The following is a 16,566-nucleotide window of genomic DNA, read 5'->3' on the forward strand; positions in this document are numbered from 1 at the left end:
AGGCGCATTGAAGTAGCCCGGCGGGAGGTCCGATGCTGAGTGCGCAGGCGCGGTGTCGTAGCCGAACGGGCTGTCCGAGGCTGAGGGCGCAGGCGCAATGCAGTAGCCCGGCGGGAGATCCAAGGCTGATGGCGCAGGCGCAGTGCGGTAGCCCGGCGGGAGGTCCGATGATGAGTGCGCAGGCGTAGTGCGGTAGCCCGGCGGGAGGTCTGAGGCTGAGTGCGCAGGCGCGGTGCGGTAGCCCGGCGGGAGGTCTGAGGCTGAGTGCGCAGGCGCGGTGCGGTAGCCCGGCGGGAGGTCCGCGGCTGAGTGCGCAGGCGTGGTGTCGAGCGCTGGGTTCCCGGCCCGGCGCCTGCGCACTGGCTCCCTGGCGTCACGGAGCGGCCCCTCTCGGGGAGGGGAGGCGGGGGCACCGGGAAAAACAGCCAGCCGATTGCGGGAGGGAATGGGGCCGAGAAGCGGCCTCTCTGAGCGGCACTCAGCAGCCCCGGCTCCCCGCCCTCAGTGCAGCCCGCGCGGAGAATAGCACAGCGAATCGGAGCCGTTTGTCGGGAGTGCTGAGGGTAAGAGCCGGTGCGGGGAACCCGGGGGTCCGGCCGGGAGGGCGCTGGATCCCTGCTCCCGGGATCAGAAAGCATCTGCTGGGTCCCGGCCGCGGCCTGAGCCGCTAAACAGGTGTTTGTGCCGGGGAAAGACACTGGGAATTGGCAGCTGATTGAGAGAGAGCAGGAGTCTGCCTGTCTGCGTCTGCCAGTCTGAGTCTGCGTCTGCCAGTCTGAGTCTGGCCGCCTGTGCTTGCCCACCCACCCCTCTGCCTGCATCTGCTTGCCAGTCTGTCTGCAGTTGCCTTCCTGCGTCTGCCTGCTTGTGTCTGCCTGACTGCTCATGTTTGACTGCCCACCCCATGCCTACCCTCTGCCTGACCCGCCCCTAGCCGCCCATCTGCCTAGAATTGACCACTTCTAAGTCCATCATGTAAGGAAAATTCAGCTCTGCATCTCTGAAGTGGTTTGTCTGTTATTTGCTGCATGAGTGACACTTATAGCTATTTGTGCATGACTGGAGCTATGTCTACACCTGTATGGATATATGTGCAGCTGCCAAAGAGGGAGACTGGAACTGCTTAACAATCTGCCACCAGCATTAGGAACTGACACCAGGGTTGTTTCCAGGTCCTGAATCCACTCAAGGTGTTAGAGCTTCTTCTGGCCAATTAGTGGACTGCATCTATGTTCGTCATCCAATGGGGTTCTGGAGGTGGGAGTGTACTGGCAGTAGGGTCTTACTGTGAGGAAGGCCAACAGCCTCACTGTGTGACCAGTGAGTGTGCTGCTGAGGCCCAGCAGTAGGTAAAGCTGCCATCAGCATCAGAGGAAAGGCTGAGACCTCATTAGTTGAGACCCTTGAGAATCAGACATCCAGCTCCCCAGTTCCACACACTGGTGAGGTTTTGACTGGGAAACAGCAACTTTGCTGTTTTCTGCTGGAAATATTTAGATCTCATTCAGCATTAATGCATTCTTCACCTCTACTGTGCAGTCGCCAACTCTCACTTTCTACATTGCTGACCTTGGGGATGGGGGACGGCCTGCCTGATGCTGGCAAAGCTACAGTATGGTGTTAAAATTACTGTGACCTTAATTGGGATCTGACTGAACCAAACACATCCCAGTAAAAGCATCAGGAAGTTGGAACTCCTTGGTAAACTGGTCTAATACCTTCTTTCCAGATTGGTTTGCGACTCCATGACCCTCTCTAAGGACCTGAAAAAATAATTTAGCCCATCACGTGTGACTGAGTACCTTGTGTTCATGAGCGTGAGATTGCAGTTTTGTGAATGTTTGTGTCTTATGCAACTGTCTGTCTCTTTCTATGCGTGTGGGGATGAGAGACTATCTTTGCCCGTTAGTTTGATCAGGGAGCTATCTGCACATTGGAGTGAGTGTCACTGTGATTCTGCCTCTCTGTGAACAATTTAACATTTGTGAAAAATGAAATTTACTGTGCTTAATTGCCTGAGCATGAGTTTGCACATGGTAGCGGAAGAATCTTTTGAGTGAGACTGTGGGGCAAATTTTCGCATTTCGCCACGGGAATCATAGCGGGCGAGGGGCGCACCATGGGAAGGTCCATTGACCTCGGGCGGGACTTGCCAGTTTCGGGGAGAGCGTGGCAAGAAGATTCCAGCCTTGTATGGTTGAATGAGACAGTGGAAGAGACCTTGTGTGAGAATGAAATGTTTTGCCAATCAATTTGTGATAGTTGTCCATCTCTGCCTGTGTGATTTTGCATCTCTTATGCATCTGAGTCTAAGTGCAGAACCATGTAACTGAATCTGTTTGGCTGTGCCTGTATGTTACTTTGCTTGTGTTTTTCTCTGCATATCTTCCTGGCTCCGTGTTTGTGTGTGTCTGTATGAAAGTTAGTTGTACTTCGTGTGTATACCTTTGTGCAAGGGATGCTTTGCACTTACCTGCACGTTCACTATATGAAAGTAATTATGTACCATTCAGTTTGTAAATGAGACTGTACACGCATGTGTGTACCTGCTTGTTCCCACATGCAACATATGGGACTGTGTAACTGACTGTCTGTGCCTACCTGACACTATGCAGGAGTGAGACACTCTTCCTTCCTTTGTTTACATGCCTGCGTGAGAGAATTATACTGTGGATGAAAGATAAAATTTGCATGTCTGGATATGCTTGTCTGAAACTGTGCATCTTTGTGTTTCCTTCTTTTCTTTTACAAAGGTATGATTTCACCTGCCAGTGAGTTTGCATGAAGCTGCCCACTTTTGGAAGAGAGTGAGATTGCATTCTTGGCTGCGTGAGAGAGAAAGAGAGGTAAGGAACCTGTTTTCCTGTCGATTATGTGAGTGCGAATAGGATTGTAAACATTGTTTTGTTTTGCGTTGTGTGCTCACGTGTTAATGCTCTTTGCAAGGGATGTTACAAGTCGATGCAATTAGCTGGTCAGGTCTCATCTTGTGTTTTGTCTAACTTCACGTCAGGAAGAGTACATTGGCTACAAAATCTTACTTCCAGCAACAGTCTGACACCTGAGATGAGAGATTGAGTACTCTGGTGCTGCGAGGTTCAAGGTGGATTTGTATTTCAAGTAGTAAAAAGAATTGTGAGTAAATAGGGAATGGCTCTCTAATCGGGAAACAAGGGGATATATATATTTCCACTAAGCTCATTCAAAGCATATCTTGGGGAATATTATTCGTGCCTGAGGGTTGGAGGAATGTGAGATGTTTTGTTGTAGAAAATTGTGGCTGCAGAATCAATTGACATGTTTAAAAGAGAAAGCTGCATGGATTTGAAGATGTTAAGAATTATGGAAGAAATGTGGAGCCTATCACAGTTGACTGAATGGGCAGTCCCTATATCTACGTTCTTGCTTCTCCTTCCTTGAGAGAACAAGATTTTCCTCTCTCATCAATTTTCTTTGGGATTCCTCAAATCCTAAACTAAATTATAACAGTGAACGATGCTACTTCACCTTCACAATTTTGTAATGCACAAGGCTTGGTTAGTGGAAAACATGGCAAGGTATCACTATCCCTTTCCACCCGCTCTCATTTGTGAAGGGAATGACATCTTGGCTCAAGTCTTTCAACCTGTTAGAGCTGGGATGGAGAGGCCATTATTGCTTCACAGTGCTCAAGACACACTGCCACCAGCTCACCTGGCTTCCTGAGACACAATTGCTCTCTTAGCAATTCTGGCAGAGCAGAACAGAGAGTTCTGAAACATGTTAGAATGGTGCTGTATTTTACAAGTTGTTTAGCAAGCTAAATTCTCCTTTGTATCTATCCATAAACCAATGTTCATGAACCATATATTCTATTTCAGAACATCAGGCGGCATGCCTTATTTCAGTTGGCATGCCTTAAGAGGATAGGTTGAAAGAGCTCGGTCTTTTCTCCTTAGAGAGATGAAGGATGAGAAGTGACCTGATAGAGGTGTATAAGATGTTGAGAGGTATTGACCAAGTGGGTTCTCAGAGGCTTTTTCCCAGGGCTGAAATGGCTGCCACAAGAGGACACAGGTTCAGGGTGCTGGGGAGTGGGTACAGAGGAGATGTCAGGGGTAAGTTTCTCACTCAGGGTGATGGATGCGTGGAATCGGCTGCCGGCAGTGGTGGTGGAGGCGGATTTGATAGGGTCCTTTTCGAGAGTTTTGGAATAATACATGGAACTTAGTGGGTTGTAGGTAAGCCTAGTAGGCAGGGACATGCTCAGCACAACTTGTGGGCCAAAGGGCCTGTTTGTGCTGCAGTTTTTCGATATTTCTATGCTTATTATCTGGATAGTCACCATCACCATGGATAATTCAATTTTGTGCAGAAATGTTCCATTTAAGGCTGTTCCTCTGTAAGGGGAAAAGTCTTTGTGAAATGACGCTATTAAAGCACATTAGTTGCTATTGGAAGCCTGAGATTAATGAGGGAGGTTTTGTGCAAACACACTGGTTAACATTCCACCCACAGCCTGTGTGAGACTATTGCAGCAGTGCACAGGCCTCTCTCTGATCCATTCTTGTAAGTGTGGATTTGATTTTTTTTTACGTAATGTGATACTTTTTCTTTTGTGCTTTATGGATGAAGCCTTATAACAGCTGTGTTTGCACTTCTAATAAATTGCTTCAGAATCAATAATTATCTTCAAACTATTCTAACTTAAGAGGTACACATCAAGCTATTTTGGTAATAATTTTTCTTCCATTGATATTTTGAAAACTAATTCAAAAGGCACAATGTTTTGAATACATCTTGGCATCTCACATTAATAACCATAGAATCTTACAAGACAGAAACAGGCCATTTTGTTCCTCACACCTTTACTGCTGTTTTTCTGCAAATGAGGCACTGAGTTAAAATCTCTGTTCCCTATTAAACCTTTAAATTTCTCTTTGTCAAGCAACTGCTCAATTTGTAGTCAAATAATTCAAAAATTTGCTTCGACAACTTGGTTGAAAATTCCATATTCTCAGCACTGGCAGTTTTTAAAGCATCTTTTTCGTTATTTTTATGATCATAAATGTGTGCCGCCTTGTTGTCAACCATTAAGAATAATTTCTGGTTACGAACCTTATTACAACTTTCATGAACCTTGAAGACCTTTATAAGGCCACCTCTTTATCTTCACAGCTTTTAAGAAGTTGTAACTACTCAGTTCTCTTCATAACTGTAATCCATCTTCCTTGTAATATTTCATTGGCAACCATGGATCTGTGGGTGCCATTCTTGCCTCTGAGATAGAGGGCTGTGGGTTTAGGTCCTAGTGGAGTGCCCCAGGGGTCGGTGCTGGGGCCTCAGCTATTTACCATTTATATAGATGATCTGGAGGAGGGAACCGAGTGTAGGGTGTCGAAATTTGCTGATGACACCAAGATTGGTGGAACGGCAAATTGTGCGGACGGTGTGGAGAGTCTACAGAAGGATCTAGATAGGCTGGGCGAATGGGCCAGGAAATGGCAAATGGAATTTAATGTTGGCAAGTGCGAGGTGGTCCACTTTGGTAGGAATAATGGTAGGAAGGATTATTACTTACGTGGCGAAAAACTGCAGCAGGCGACGGTGCAGAGGGACCTCGGGGTCCTTGTGCATGAGTCGCAAAAACCCAGCCTGCAGGTGGTCAGGAAGGCTAATGGGATGCTGGCCTTCATCGCGAGGGGGATTGAAAATAAAAGTAGGGAGGTCTTGCTGCGGCTGTATAGGGCATTGGTGAGGCCGCAGCTGGAGTACTGTGTGCAGTTTTGGGCGCCGTACTTACGCAAGGATATTTTGGCCTTGGAGGGAGTGCAGAGGAGGTTTACTAGGCTGATGCTGGAGTTGAGGGGGTGGAGCTATGAGGAGAGGCTGAATAAATTAGACTTGTACTCGTTAGAGTTTAGAAGAATGAGGGGAGATCTCGTTGAGACGTATAAGATGATGAATGGGATGGATAGGATAGAGGTGGAGAGACTCTTCCCGCTCAGAAAGGATAGTAGGACTAGGGGGCACAGCCTCAAGATAAAGGGGGGGCGGTTTAGAACGGAGTTGAGGAGGAACTTTTTCACTCAAAGGGTGGTGAATCTCTGGAATTCTCTGCCCGTTGAAGTGGTGGAGGCTGCCTTGCTAAATATTTTTAAGACGCGGGTTGATGGGTTTTTGATAAGAGAGGGGATTAAACGTTATGGGGAGAGGGCGGGAATGTGGAACTGAGCCACGACAGATCAGCCATGATCTTATTGAATGGCGGGGTAGGCTCGAAGGGCTAGATGGCCTACTCCTGCTCCTATTTCTTATGTTCTTATGTTCTTATTTGAGAGATTTAGAACCATAGGTTAGAATGTAGAATCCCTACAGTGCAGGAAGAGACCATTTGGCCTACCGAGACTGCACTGACAGCAATCCCACATAGGTGGAATTTACCCTGCTAATTGCCCTGATACCAAGAGGTAATTGCATATGACCAATCAGCCTAATCCGCACATCTTTCATCAGTGGGAGGAAACCCACGCAGCCATGGGGAGAATGTGCAGACAGTGACCTGAGGCTGGAATTGAACCTGGGTCCCTGGTGCTGTGAAGCAGCAGTGCAAACCCGTGTGCCACCATGCCGTACAAAATGTAGGCATAAGTCCATTGCAGTACTGAGAAAATGCTGCACTATTGAAGTTGCTGTCTTTTAGATGCAATGTTAAATCAAAGCTCCCTTCACCTTCTCAGATGGACATAAAAGATCCCACGGTACAATTTGAGAGATGGGCAGTGGCGGAGTTACCATTTGGTCAAATGTAACCCTCAATCTTCTGATATTGTTGCTTTTGGGTGTTACCTTTCCTGCATTACAACCATGTATTCAAATTAGCTGTCTAGCTCTTTGGGATGCCCTGAGATTGGAAAAGGTGCTTAAAAAAATGCAAAGTTCTTCTTTCTTCCAAGTGAATTGATGGCATCTTTTGTATCTTTTCTATAATGTGGCACTTCATACGCAACATTCTTGTCACAGTACTTCAACCACGATAGGTGAATAAACCTCCATGATGTATAGATGACAGTTTTGGACAAATGCTTGTGTTTGAAGTCCTCTTCATGAAGGCTGCAAATACATTGGGTAATCTGTATCCCAAAACAGTGTTTTGATGGTATGTACATAGCAAGTGTCAGTTGCATGCCATTAGTGGCGGTTAGAAGTATGCGTTCTTTAACTTACATTTTAGGCTGATGTTCTAGTATAGCACTGAGGAAATGTTGTTATAGATGAAGCTATCATTCCTTAGTTGATGGAGTAAACTGAGATCCTGTGTGCATGTTCTAGTTAGATTAACTGATCGTCGATCTCACTGATTGTAGAACTTTGCTAATATAGAATAGCTACTTCATTTGTCCATCTAATAGTTACTGCACTTCACACTATCTGCTTTGAAAGTGTTCAGAAGTATTTCAGTCTGATAATGTGCTATATGAATGGAAGGGTGATTACAGTATTATAGCAAAAGTGTTGTCCTTTGTTGAATAGCCTACATATACAGCTGTCAAGGCTCACCTGTCATTAATGTGCTATTCGATGGGCTAAGTTTAAGTATTTATTAGTGTCACAAGTAGGCTCACATTAACACTGCAGTGAGACAACTGTGAGAATCCCCTCGTCACCACACTCCAGCGCATGTTCGGGTACACTGAGGGAGAATTTAGCACGGCCAATGCACCTAACCAGAACATAATAGAGTGAAAATGAATCCCACCTTCGAAAGGGCAGAGAACGAAAGTAGCGGAAGAAAAAACATCAGCATAGGAAGTGATTTCCAAACCTGCTTAGGGAGAGCAACCGGTAGGTTAACTGCAACAGGTTTCTCCAAAATCTGGGAGCAGTGCATCTATCAAGGGGTGTTTGCCATGATCTAGAAACCACACATCATTGCCTGTAATTTGCACATAGTGATAGGATTGTGTCAGGGAACTTAGAGCCCTCTACTTTCTGAATGTGACTATGGATTGGGAATTATTTATGAGAATGGAACATTTCAAACACTTCCTCAAAAGGAATCATACAGCGCAGAAGAGGCCCTTCGGCACATTGAATCTGCACTGACACATTAAAAACACCTGAACTCCCACCTAATCCCATTTAGGATTCATTTCTTCATTCAGTATCTTACATTAGTGTCCATTTCTAACAGATTTGCACATGCTTAATTGAAACCAACAGGCTTGCACTTTGTTAAACATTTTTGTGCTGTTGATATCTGCAGCCTTTGCAGTGTGAAGGTTTGAAATTTAGGTGTAATTTCTCAAGTAATCAATTCAGAGTAATTAATGTCTGATTCCAGAAGTCATGGCCTCAAATTTATGCCTGCTGTCTTGTATTCTGAACTGTGCTGGTGGTGTGACAAAGTAACATCATGAAAGCAAAAATTAATTGCTTGTTTATGTTTTGGGATCTAACGACCTGATGGAGAACTTCTGCATTACAAAGTCCAGTGGGGTTCAAGACCATTTGTTTGGTATTTTGTTTTGCCACCATTCTGTTTTAAATGGCAGATGGAGTTTAATTTGAACAAATGCGAGGTGATGCATTTTGGTAGATTGAACCAGGGCAGGACTTACTCAGTTAACAGGGCATTAGGGAGAGTTACAGAACAAAGAGATCTAGGGGTAAATGTTCATAGCTCCTTGAAAGTGGAGTCACAGGTGGACAGAGTGGTGAAGAAGGCATTCGGCACGCTTGGTTTCATTGGTCAAAACATTGAATACGAGAGTTGGAATGTCTTGTTGAAGTTGTACAAGACATTGGTAAGGCTACACTGTGCCTACACAAGAATACTGTGTGCAATTCTGGTTACCCCTATTATCGAAAGGACGTTATCAAACTAGAAAGAGTGCAGAAAATATTTCTACCGGGACTTGATGGATTGAGTTATAAGGAGAGGCTGGATAGACTGGGACTTTTTTCTTTGGAGCGTAGGAGGCTGAGGGGTGACTATTTAGAGGTCTATAAAATAACGAGGAGCACAGACTAGCTAGTCAATATCTTTTCCCAAAGGTAGGGGAGCCTAAAACTAGAGGGCATAGGTTTAAGGTGAGAGGGGAGAGATACAAAAGTGTCCAGAGGGGCAGTTTTTTCACAGAGGGTGGTGAGTTTATGGAACAAGCTGCCAGAGGTGGTAGTAGAGGCAGGTACAATTTTGTCTTTTAAAAAGATAGTTACGTGGGTATGATGGGTATAGAGGGATAAGGGCCAAATGTCAGTAATTGGGATTAGCTTAGGGGCTTTAAAAAAATGGCAGAAAAAATCATGCACGAGAGGCAGCAAGGGATATACAAGATTGTTCTAATTGTCTATAAGATGTGATTTCTCCTCTGTGACAACATTAATTGGTTTATGGAACTGTATGAATTGAAATAACCAGCAAGAAGAAAGTCAGTAGATTAAATGTAAATAGCATTATCACCATACATTGCAGAAATTAATAAGACTACTAATTTTACTTCATATACTTAGGATGGATTCACACCCTGTGCTAAGAATTGTTCTTGGAGTTTAAAAAAAATGGACAAGTTGGACCAAAGGGCCTGTTTCTATGCTGTAAACCTCTATGACTCTCAATCCAGTTTGGTAGAATGTATTAAATTTGAGTTGACCATCTTTAATTTTCGTGGTGTGTTGGGGCGTTTCAGGACCATATTATTATTAATGCTGTTCATAAATTCTGAGCATTATGACCAGGTGTGTAAATGTGATGAAGCTCGCATGCCTTGTTTACGGAAGTTAAAATAGTTGGGATTCAAAGTGTAGATGCCGTTAAATCAATTCAATTCAATTTGCTTTTATTATTGTCACACGTGTTGAGAGGCAGGGAAAAGTATTGTTTCCTGCAAGCTGTTCCAGACAGAACATACTGTTCATAGAGTACATAGGGGAGAAGGAAAAGATAGGGTGTAGAATATCGTGTTGACAATGAAAGTGCCCACCGATCTTGGCAGTTATTGGACTGACATCTCAAAATGTATGAACTTGACATTTTGTGCTTCAGGGTGTGGTTGTATTAAAAATGAAAAAAGGCAGGGGCATGGGAAAAAGAGCCCAAATGTGAGACTAACCGGGTGGCACTTTCAAAGCAACAGCAGAAGCAAGATGGGCCATGTGACCCTCTTTTGGGCTTTTTGAATCTGTGATTTGAGTCAAAACACCGAATTGGCTTTTCATGGTGATGCTTATAGACAATTAGAACAATCTTGCATGTCCCTTGCTGCCTCTCATGCATGATTTTTTCCTATTCTTCAGTATTTGTCTCCTCTATCTCCTTTCTTTATTTTTTACTTTTTCTACACTCTCCCTGAACCCAGCTTTACCCAGAGTTGGCTAAATACGACACCATGGTGCAGTATCTTCGCTGCACTCTTCTTGAGAGAGAAGTTTTAAAAATGAAGAAGACAATGAATTAAGATGTGCTCCAATTATGCCGAGCTACAGACATTGAATAAGTGGCTAGCTGAAACTTGGCGATTAATGTCCGCTACTTTGGTTGTACAAAGAGCGTTCTGTTGGCTGTGAGGCACAGTTTGAGGGTTGTAAAGATTTTTTTGTTATAAGTGAGAAAGTTCATTTTGTAGCTTGGGTGAGAAACAGTACAGATATCTCTCTCCTCCCCTGCTGTACCTCAGGAGTAATTATATTCAACTGCTATTCCAAATTCACAGGATGGGGAAGCAACTCTTGACTTACCGGGTTTCTCAGTGTTTCATTTTAATCTCAAAAATTGTAGGATATTTTACAGTGAAACATGGGGAACAAATGTTCACCTTTCATACCTTTGCTCATACCTGTGAAATTCTGTGATTTGTCTTCTGTGACGACATTAATTGGTTTATGGAACTGTATGAATTGAAATAACCAGCAAGAAGAAAGTCAGTAGATTAAATGTAAATAGTATTATCACCATACATTGCAGAAATTAATAAGACTACTCATTTTACTTCATATACTTAGGATGAATTCATACCCTGTGCTAAGAATTGTTCTTGGAGTTTTATTTCGTACATCTTGCTGTATCTGTTTTATATTTTGATTAAGTTGTGTTGCCCATTGATATCCATTTGCGACTGTTTCTCTCTTCTGGATATAAACAGTCCTGTTTGATATGTTAGGCTGTTAACATGCAGGTTTTATTGGGCACCTGTTAATAGGAAGTGGCAAATGTATATTCCTGTAAGTACTTTGCTGAATAACATGATGTTTTTAGTTCTAGTGAATTATCTGTGGTAGTTGTATTTTGCTCAAGGGGATGTAATTTTATTTTTACATCACATCTTTTTGAGTTTTAACACAAATAATATTACAAGCAATTAATATGGATCATAAGTTGTGTTCGTATGCTATCAAATAACAGATTGTCAGCTGTTCTCATGATTTTGATATTCTTGCAGGAAATATTGATATTTTAAATAAAAGCAAATTACTGTGGATGCTGGAATCTGAAACCAAAGAGAAAATGCTGGAAAATTGCAGCTGGTCTGGCAGCATTTGTAAGGAGAGAAAAGAGCTGAAGTTTTCAGTCCAGATGACCCTTTGACTACTGAGATTTTCCAGCGTTTTCTGATTTGCTTTGCTGATGTTTTAAGATAACTTTGTTATCACATAGCCTTCCCCAGGTACAATGCACTCATAGTTGTTTTTAGGTCATAGATTGGCAGAGGTTTTTTGCCTTGCTTCTGAATGGTTCCTTCCTTTGGAGCAATGTTTGTACTTTGACCATCAGACAAATGCAATTTCTGTTCAGTTAAATGTTTAGCAACCTCATAAATTTTGAAAATGACGCAAGGATCCTCAATAGAGAGATTGTGACTTTAAGAAAAGATATTGTTAAATAGCTAAAGGCAGATTTCTGATGACGCAAGCCCTGGTTTGTGTCCAGTTGAATAGCTGAGATCGATTTTTACTGAAAAGTGTTGAGCTATTTCTGGTATAAAACAGCAGGCCTCTGATATTTCAGTATCATTAAGGCATTTAATATTCCTGGTTTACCTAAAAGCAAAGCTGAAGGAAATCTGCAAATACATTCCGGACAACTTGATTGGGAGAAAAGCATGTGGTTTGTGAAAAGCAAAGTACTGCTTGGTTATTTTTGTTGATTGATTTGCATTTTATTGCTTTTCTAAATCTTAGAAATAATCATGTTAACCAAAATAGCCTACTTTTTAATATAGACATAAAATATTGACATCAGGAACTAGAAGATTCAATAATATTAAAACCACTGACAACTCAAATAGAACATGGTTGGGGGAAGAAAATGAAACAAACAGAAACTAAAAATTATTTCTTGTTTCTGATCAGTTCACTCTTTTTCACCAGCTGCACTAACGAATGGACACAATTTTGTATGTTTTTCCAATCAGTAACTCTTCGCATTTTCAAGTGTGAACCAATTTCTCCACTTTTTACATAAATGGTGATTCCAAATAAATATTTTCCACAAGTTGTGTTTTTCCATTGAGAAGTATATACCACCACTTTAGCTTTCTGTGCCAATTTGACCAGTCTCTTTGTTTTTATCCCCAGAGATGTGTTTTTTTTCAACATGCTCACCTGTGCTGGGTACAGTTCTGTACTTACTGGCAACCCTCACGCTTTTGCCAAGTGAGACCAGCAAATGAGCCAGTCACACAAGGCATCGCAGCCACACTGAAATTTGCTCTTGCGTATATCTCCGCATATGTGCACTTTTCAGCAGGAATCATGGTATCTCTTCTTTCTTCCTTTTATGCCCTTGGAGCACAGTGGTTAAATCTAGCACCCCATGCACAAAGGCTCGTTGTAGCAGCATGCTAGAATCATAGAATTCCTACAATGCAGAAAGAGGCCATTTGGCTCATCAAATCAACAACGACTCTCAGATAGAATGTCTAAGCCAAACCCTTTCCCCTGACTTATTCCCATAACCCATTTACCATAGGTAATCCATCTAACCTACACATCTTGGGACACTATGGGGCAATTTACCTTGGCCACTCCATCTAACTTGCATATTTTTGGACTGTGGAAGGAAAGTGGACAAGCAGACTCTAGGAGAATATGCAAACTCCGTGCAGTGACCCAAGGCTGGAATTGAACTGGTCCCTGGCGCTGTGAAGCAGCAATACTAGCCACTGCGTCATTGTGCCGCTCTCACTCACTCTTGCTCTTCCTGCTTCCTATGGGCATATCAGAAGGATTTGCAGGCCGATAATTAATTGGTTTGACCACATTATGAGTACAGTTTCCGCACCATCATGTTCTGGAGTAGGGTTTAAACCCTGAACTTCTGGGCCACAAGATCTCTTCCCTTGTTGCTATCTAGGCTGAGGTTAGTTAGCTCAGCAAGACTGAGGATTAAAGCTTATGGTCTATATGGCTTACTGTACTGAGCCATTGGTGGAAAGAACATTCTGTAATCATATGCTAGTACTGTAACATTATACCTGTGGTGGGGATGCATATTTATATATCCGCATCTATCCTTAACCAATTAGCCTGTGAAATTGTCTTATACTGTAGCTGCACAAAGGAGAAAAAAACTCCCCAGTGAATACCAAAATGGTGCATCATCTGCATCACTCTCCAGTTTACGAAAGCTTAATTTTCCTGGATGCAATGATACATGTGTTGTTCCCTTACTAGTAGATGCTAACTAAATGAAAGAAAACCTGTTCTCTTGAAAAAGCTCCTGCTATCACATAATAGTCACTGCACTTGAAGGTAATTCATTTGCATTTAGCGTGCTTTGGATGTTTCTGAGTGACATGATGATGTACCATATAATTGAAAGCCTTTAATCTGGCATCTTTATCCTTTTGTTATAGAATGAGGTTTGCGTACCTTGTGAAATTTTCTAAAGCTCAGATCAGAGAGCTACCCGCCTGCTTCAGGCCATTTGGCACCTTGTAGTAGAGTCTCAACATCAGTTAAAATCTTTTTAGTGTTGCCGTCTTCATGTTAAGCGCACTGTTGCTGGCACATATTCATCAAGGCTCTCGGGTGCATTTGTTGGGCAATTGCTGACCTTCTGTAGTAGTTTTCTAAGTGCTGTTGAAAGTTTGTGGGTTTCCAGTCATGAACCTTTTTTTATATAATGGTCCATACCTTCAGAGGCCTGTTCCCTACCCTGTCTGACAGTGTGATTGGTACATGAAGTGATTGTGTGTGTGTGTGTGTGTGTGTGTGTGTGTGTGTGTGTGTGTGGGGCAGGGGTGGAGGAGAGGTGGTGTGGGGTGCAGGCTGGGCACGTAAGCTGCAGGAGAAAAGAAAGGTGAAACAGAAAAAGATAAAGCAATCAAAAACAGGCTGGAAGATTGATAAAGAGAGAGCGAGGGGAGAGGGAGAGATTTATTTGCTGCCATCACTTGGAGATCTTTATGGTAAATTATACATTTAGAGAAAGTGAAGTGAAAATATATTTTCATAGAAAACATACAAGGAGGCCATTCGGTCCATCGAGTCTGTACAGACCACAGTCCCACCTAGGCCCTATTCCCATAAACCCTGCCCCCCCCACATTTACTCTGCTGATTCCACTGACACTAAGGTCAATTTAGCATGGCCAATCAAGCTACTTGTGGAGTTGCTGGCATTGGATTGGGGTAAACACAGTAAGAAGTCTCGCAACACCAGGTTAAAGTCCAATAGGTTTATTTGGTAGCACAAGCCACAAGCTTTTGGAGCCCTGCTCCTTCATCAGGTAAGTGGGAGTTTTGTTTTTTTCCACTTACCTGATGAAGGAGCGGCGCTCCAAAAGCTAGTGTCTTGTGCTACCAAATAAACCTGTTGGACTTTAACCTGGTATTGTGAGACTTCTTACTGCAATTGACCTAACCCACACATCTTTGGACTGTGGGAGGAAACCGGTGCACCCGCAGGAAACCCATATATCATGGGGAGAAAGTGCAAATTCCACACAGACAGTGACCCAAGGCTGGATTTGAACCTGGGTCCCTGGTGCTGTGAAGCAGCAATGTTAACCACTCTGCCACCATATCGCATTTTGTTTCAAATGACATGAATTGATTGATCCACTGGGAAGTGGGAACAATATCATTGGGTTCCAAGTGATTTGGCTTCCATTTTTACTCCTGGGAATTAAGGATAAAGAGGCTAAATACTCTTTAAGAAGTTATATACATATTGAGGTGTGACAGTCTTCCAATTGAAAATGCCACAAACATCTTTATAATGGCTGAAATGATGATTACAATGATATAACATTTATTGCATAAGTTCTGTTGTTGAAATTGCAGCCTTATTTTTGTTTCCGCTTCATTTAAAAAAAAATTAACCAAGTATGGTTTGTAACTCAGTGCAGTGCAATAATTTTCCGAAACAAGAGCTGAGAATCTCACGTCAGCAAGACTTTCAGCTTACTCTTAGCAAATTTGGAATTTTTAACAAATCAAAATTTAAAAAGTAGTAAACGTTAATTTAGTTTTGTATTCCCAAACTGATGGATTTGCATTTCACAGAACAAACGGTGCTTAAGTTTCTCCTTTCAGAAATGAAAATTGTCATTTGTGTTCCTAAGATCTTTATAGTGGCACCATCTGATTCCAAGAGGGATTGGTGAAGTACTTCACATATTGCATCTATTTGACATTAGTTAGCGATGAGCAGTTTCACATTTTGCATCTTTTTCTGTTTAATGGTGTGAATGCATACAGAAAAATAATAAAATACTAGACTGATGGTAGCCAGGTAGGAAACTACAGAGTAAATTGCAAAATTCTAACTGTGATTGGGAAAATTTACATGAACGTTAGAGAAGCAGTTTGTTGAATTTTATAGGAGAGATTAAGCATGGCCAGAATGGATTAGATAGTCAACACAATGAATATCTGGTCTTTACTGGCCAGGAATGTTGTGGTTTGGATGAGGTGGTCTCAGTCAGAGCTATGGTGGAGACTTCAGAATTTGCTCAGTGCCCCTGGGTTGAAAATGTAAATGCTTTTGCTTGTCATTTAGTGTGACCACAATGCCTGGCCAGTGGCTAAGAACAGAAAATAAAGTAAGGTATGCATTTATATAGTACCTTTCATGCCCACCAGTCATCTCAAAACACTTTGCAGCCAATGAAGTACTTCTGAATTGTTGTCACTGTTGTAATGTAAACACAGCAGACAAATTTGCACTCAGCAAACTGCCACAAATATCAGTGTAAAAATGCTAGATCAGATTGTGTTCTTTCATGAAGGCACCTACAGTTGAATAGCTTGCTGGTGTGCATGGTCTTGGTGTACATATTGGGAATATCCACTTGGGTAACACAGCAGGGAGGCATGTGTGGAGCTATATCTGATTTATCAACTGGTGTTCAGTGAAGCGTGAGGCTCCTCAAAAATTGGCATCCTGAGTTTATTTTGCATTATGCTTCTTTGTGTATAAATTCTGTTATACTTGAAGAAAAAATGTGTATTTACTGGATGTAGTGTCTTTCACATCCTCAGACATCCAAAAGTGCTCCAGAGTCAGATAAGTGCTTTTGAAACTGGTCACAGTTAGAATGTAAGGACATGCCAATGGAGCAGATATTTTTTTTTAGTGGTT

General features: G+C 42.6%; 1 protein-coding gene across 10 annotated transcripts in view; it reads left to right on the forward strand.

The window, feature by feature from the left end:
* Positions 1–372: 372 nt before the first annotated feature.
* dlg5a (discs, large homolog 5a (Drosophila)) overlaps positions 373–16,566 on the forward strand; it is a 183,879-nt gene continuing 167,685 nt past the window's right edge. For all 10 annotated transcript variants that reach the window (XM_080215948.1, XM_080215955.1, XM_080215951.1 and 7 more), the window contains exons 1-2: positions 373–563; positions 2,754–2,846. The gene's annotated coding sequence lies outside the window, so the exon portion shown is untranslated. The remainder of the gene's footprint in view (positions 564–2,753; positions 2,847–16,566) is intronic.

The sequence above is a fragment of the Carcharhinus amblyrhynchos genome, chromosome 31 (assembly GCF_965287045.1).
Source record: "Carcharhinus amblyrhynchos chromosome 31, sCarAmb.v2.hapA, whole genome shotgun sequence".
Taxonomy (NCBI): domain Eukaryota; kingdom Metazoa; phylum Chordata; class Chondrichthyes; order Carcharhiniformes; family Carcharhinidae; genus Carcharhinus; species Carcharhinus amblyrhynchos.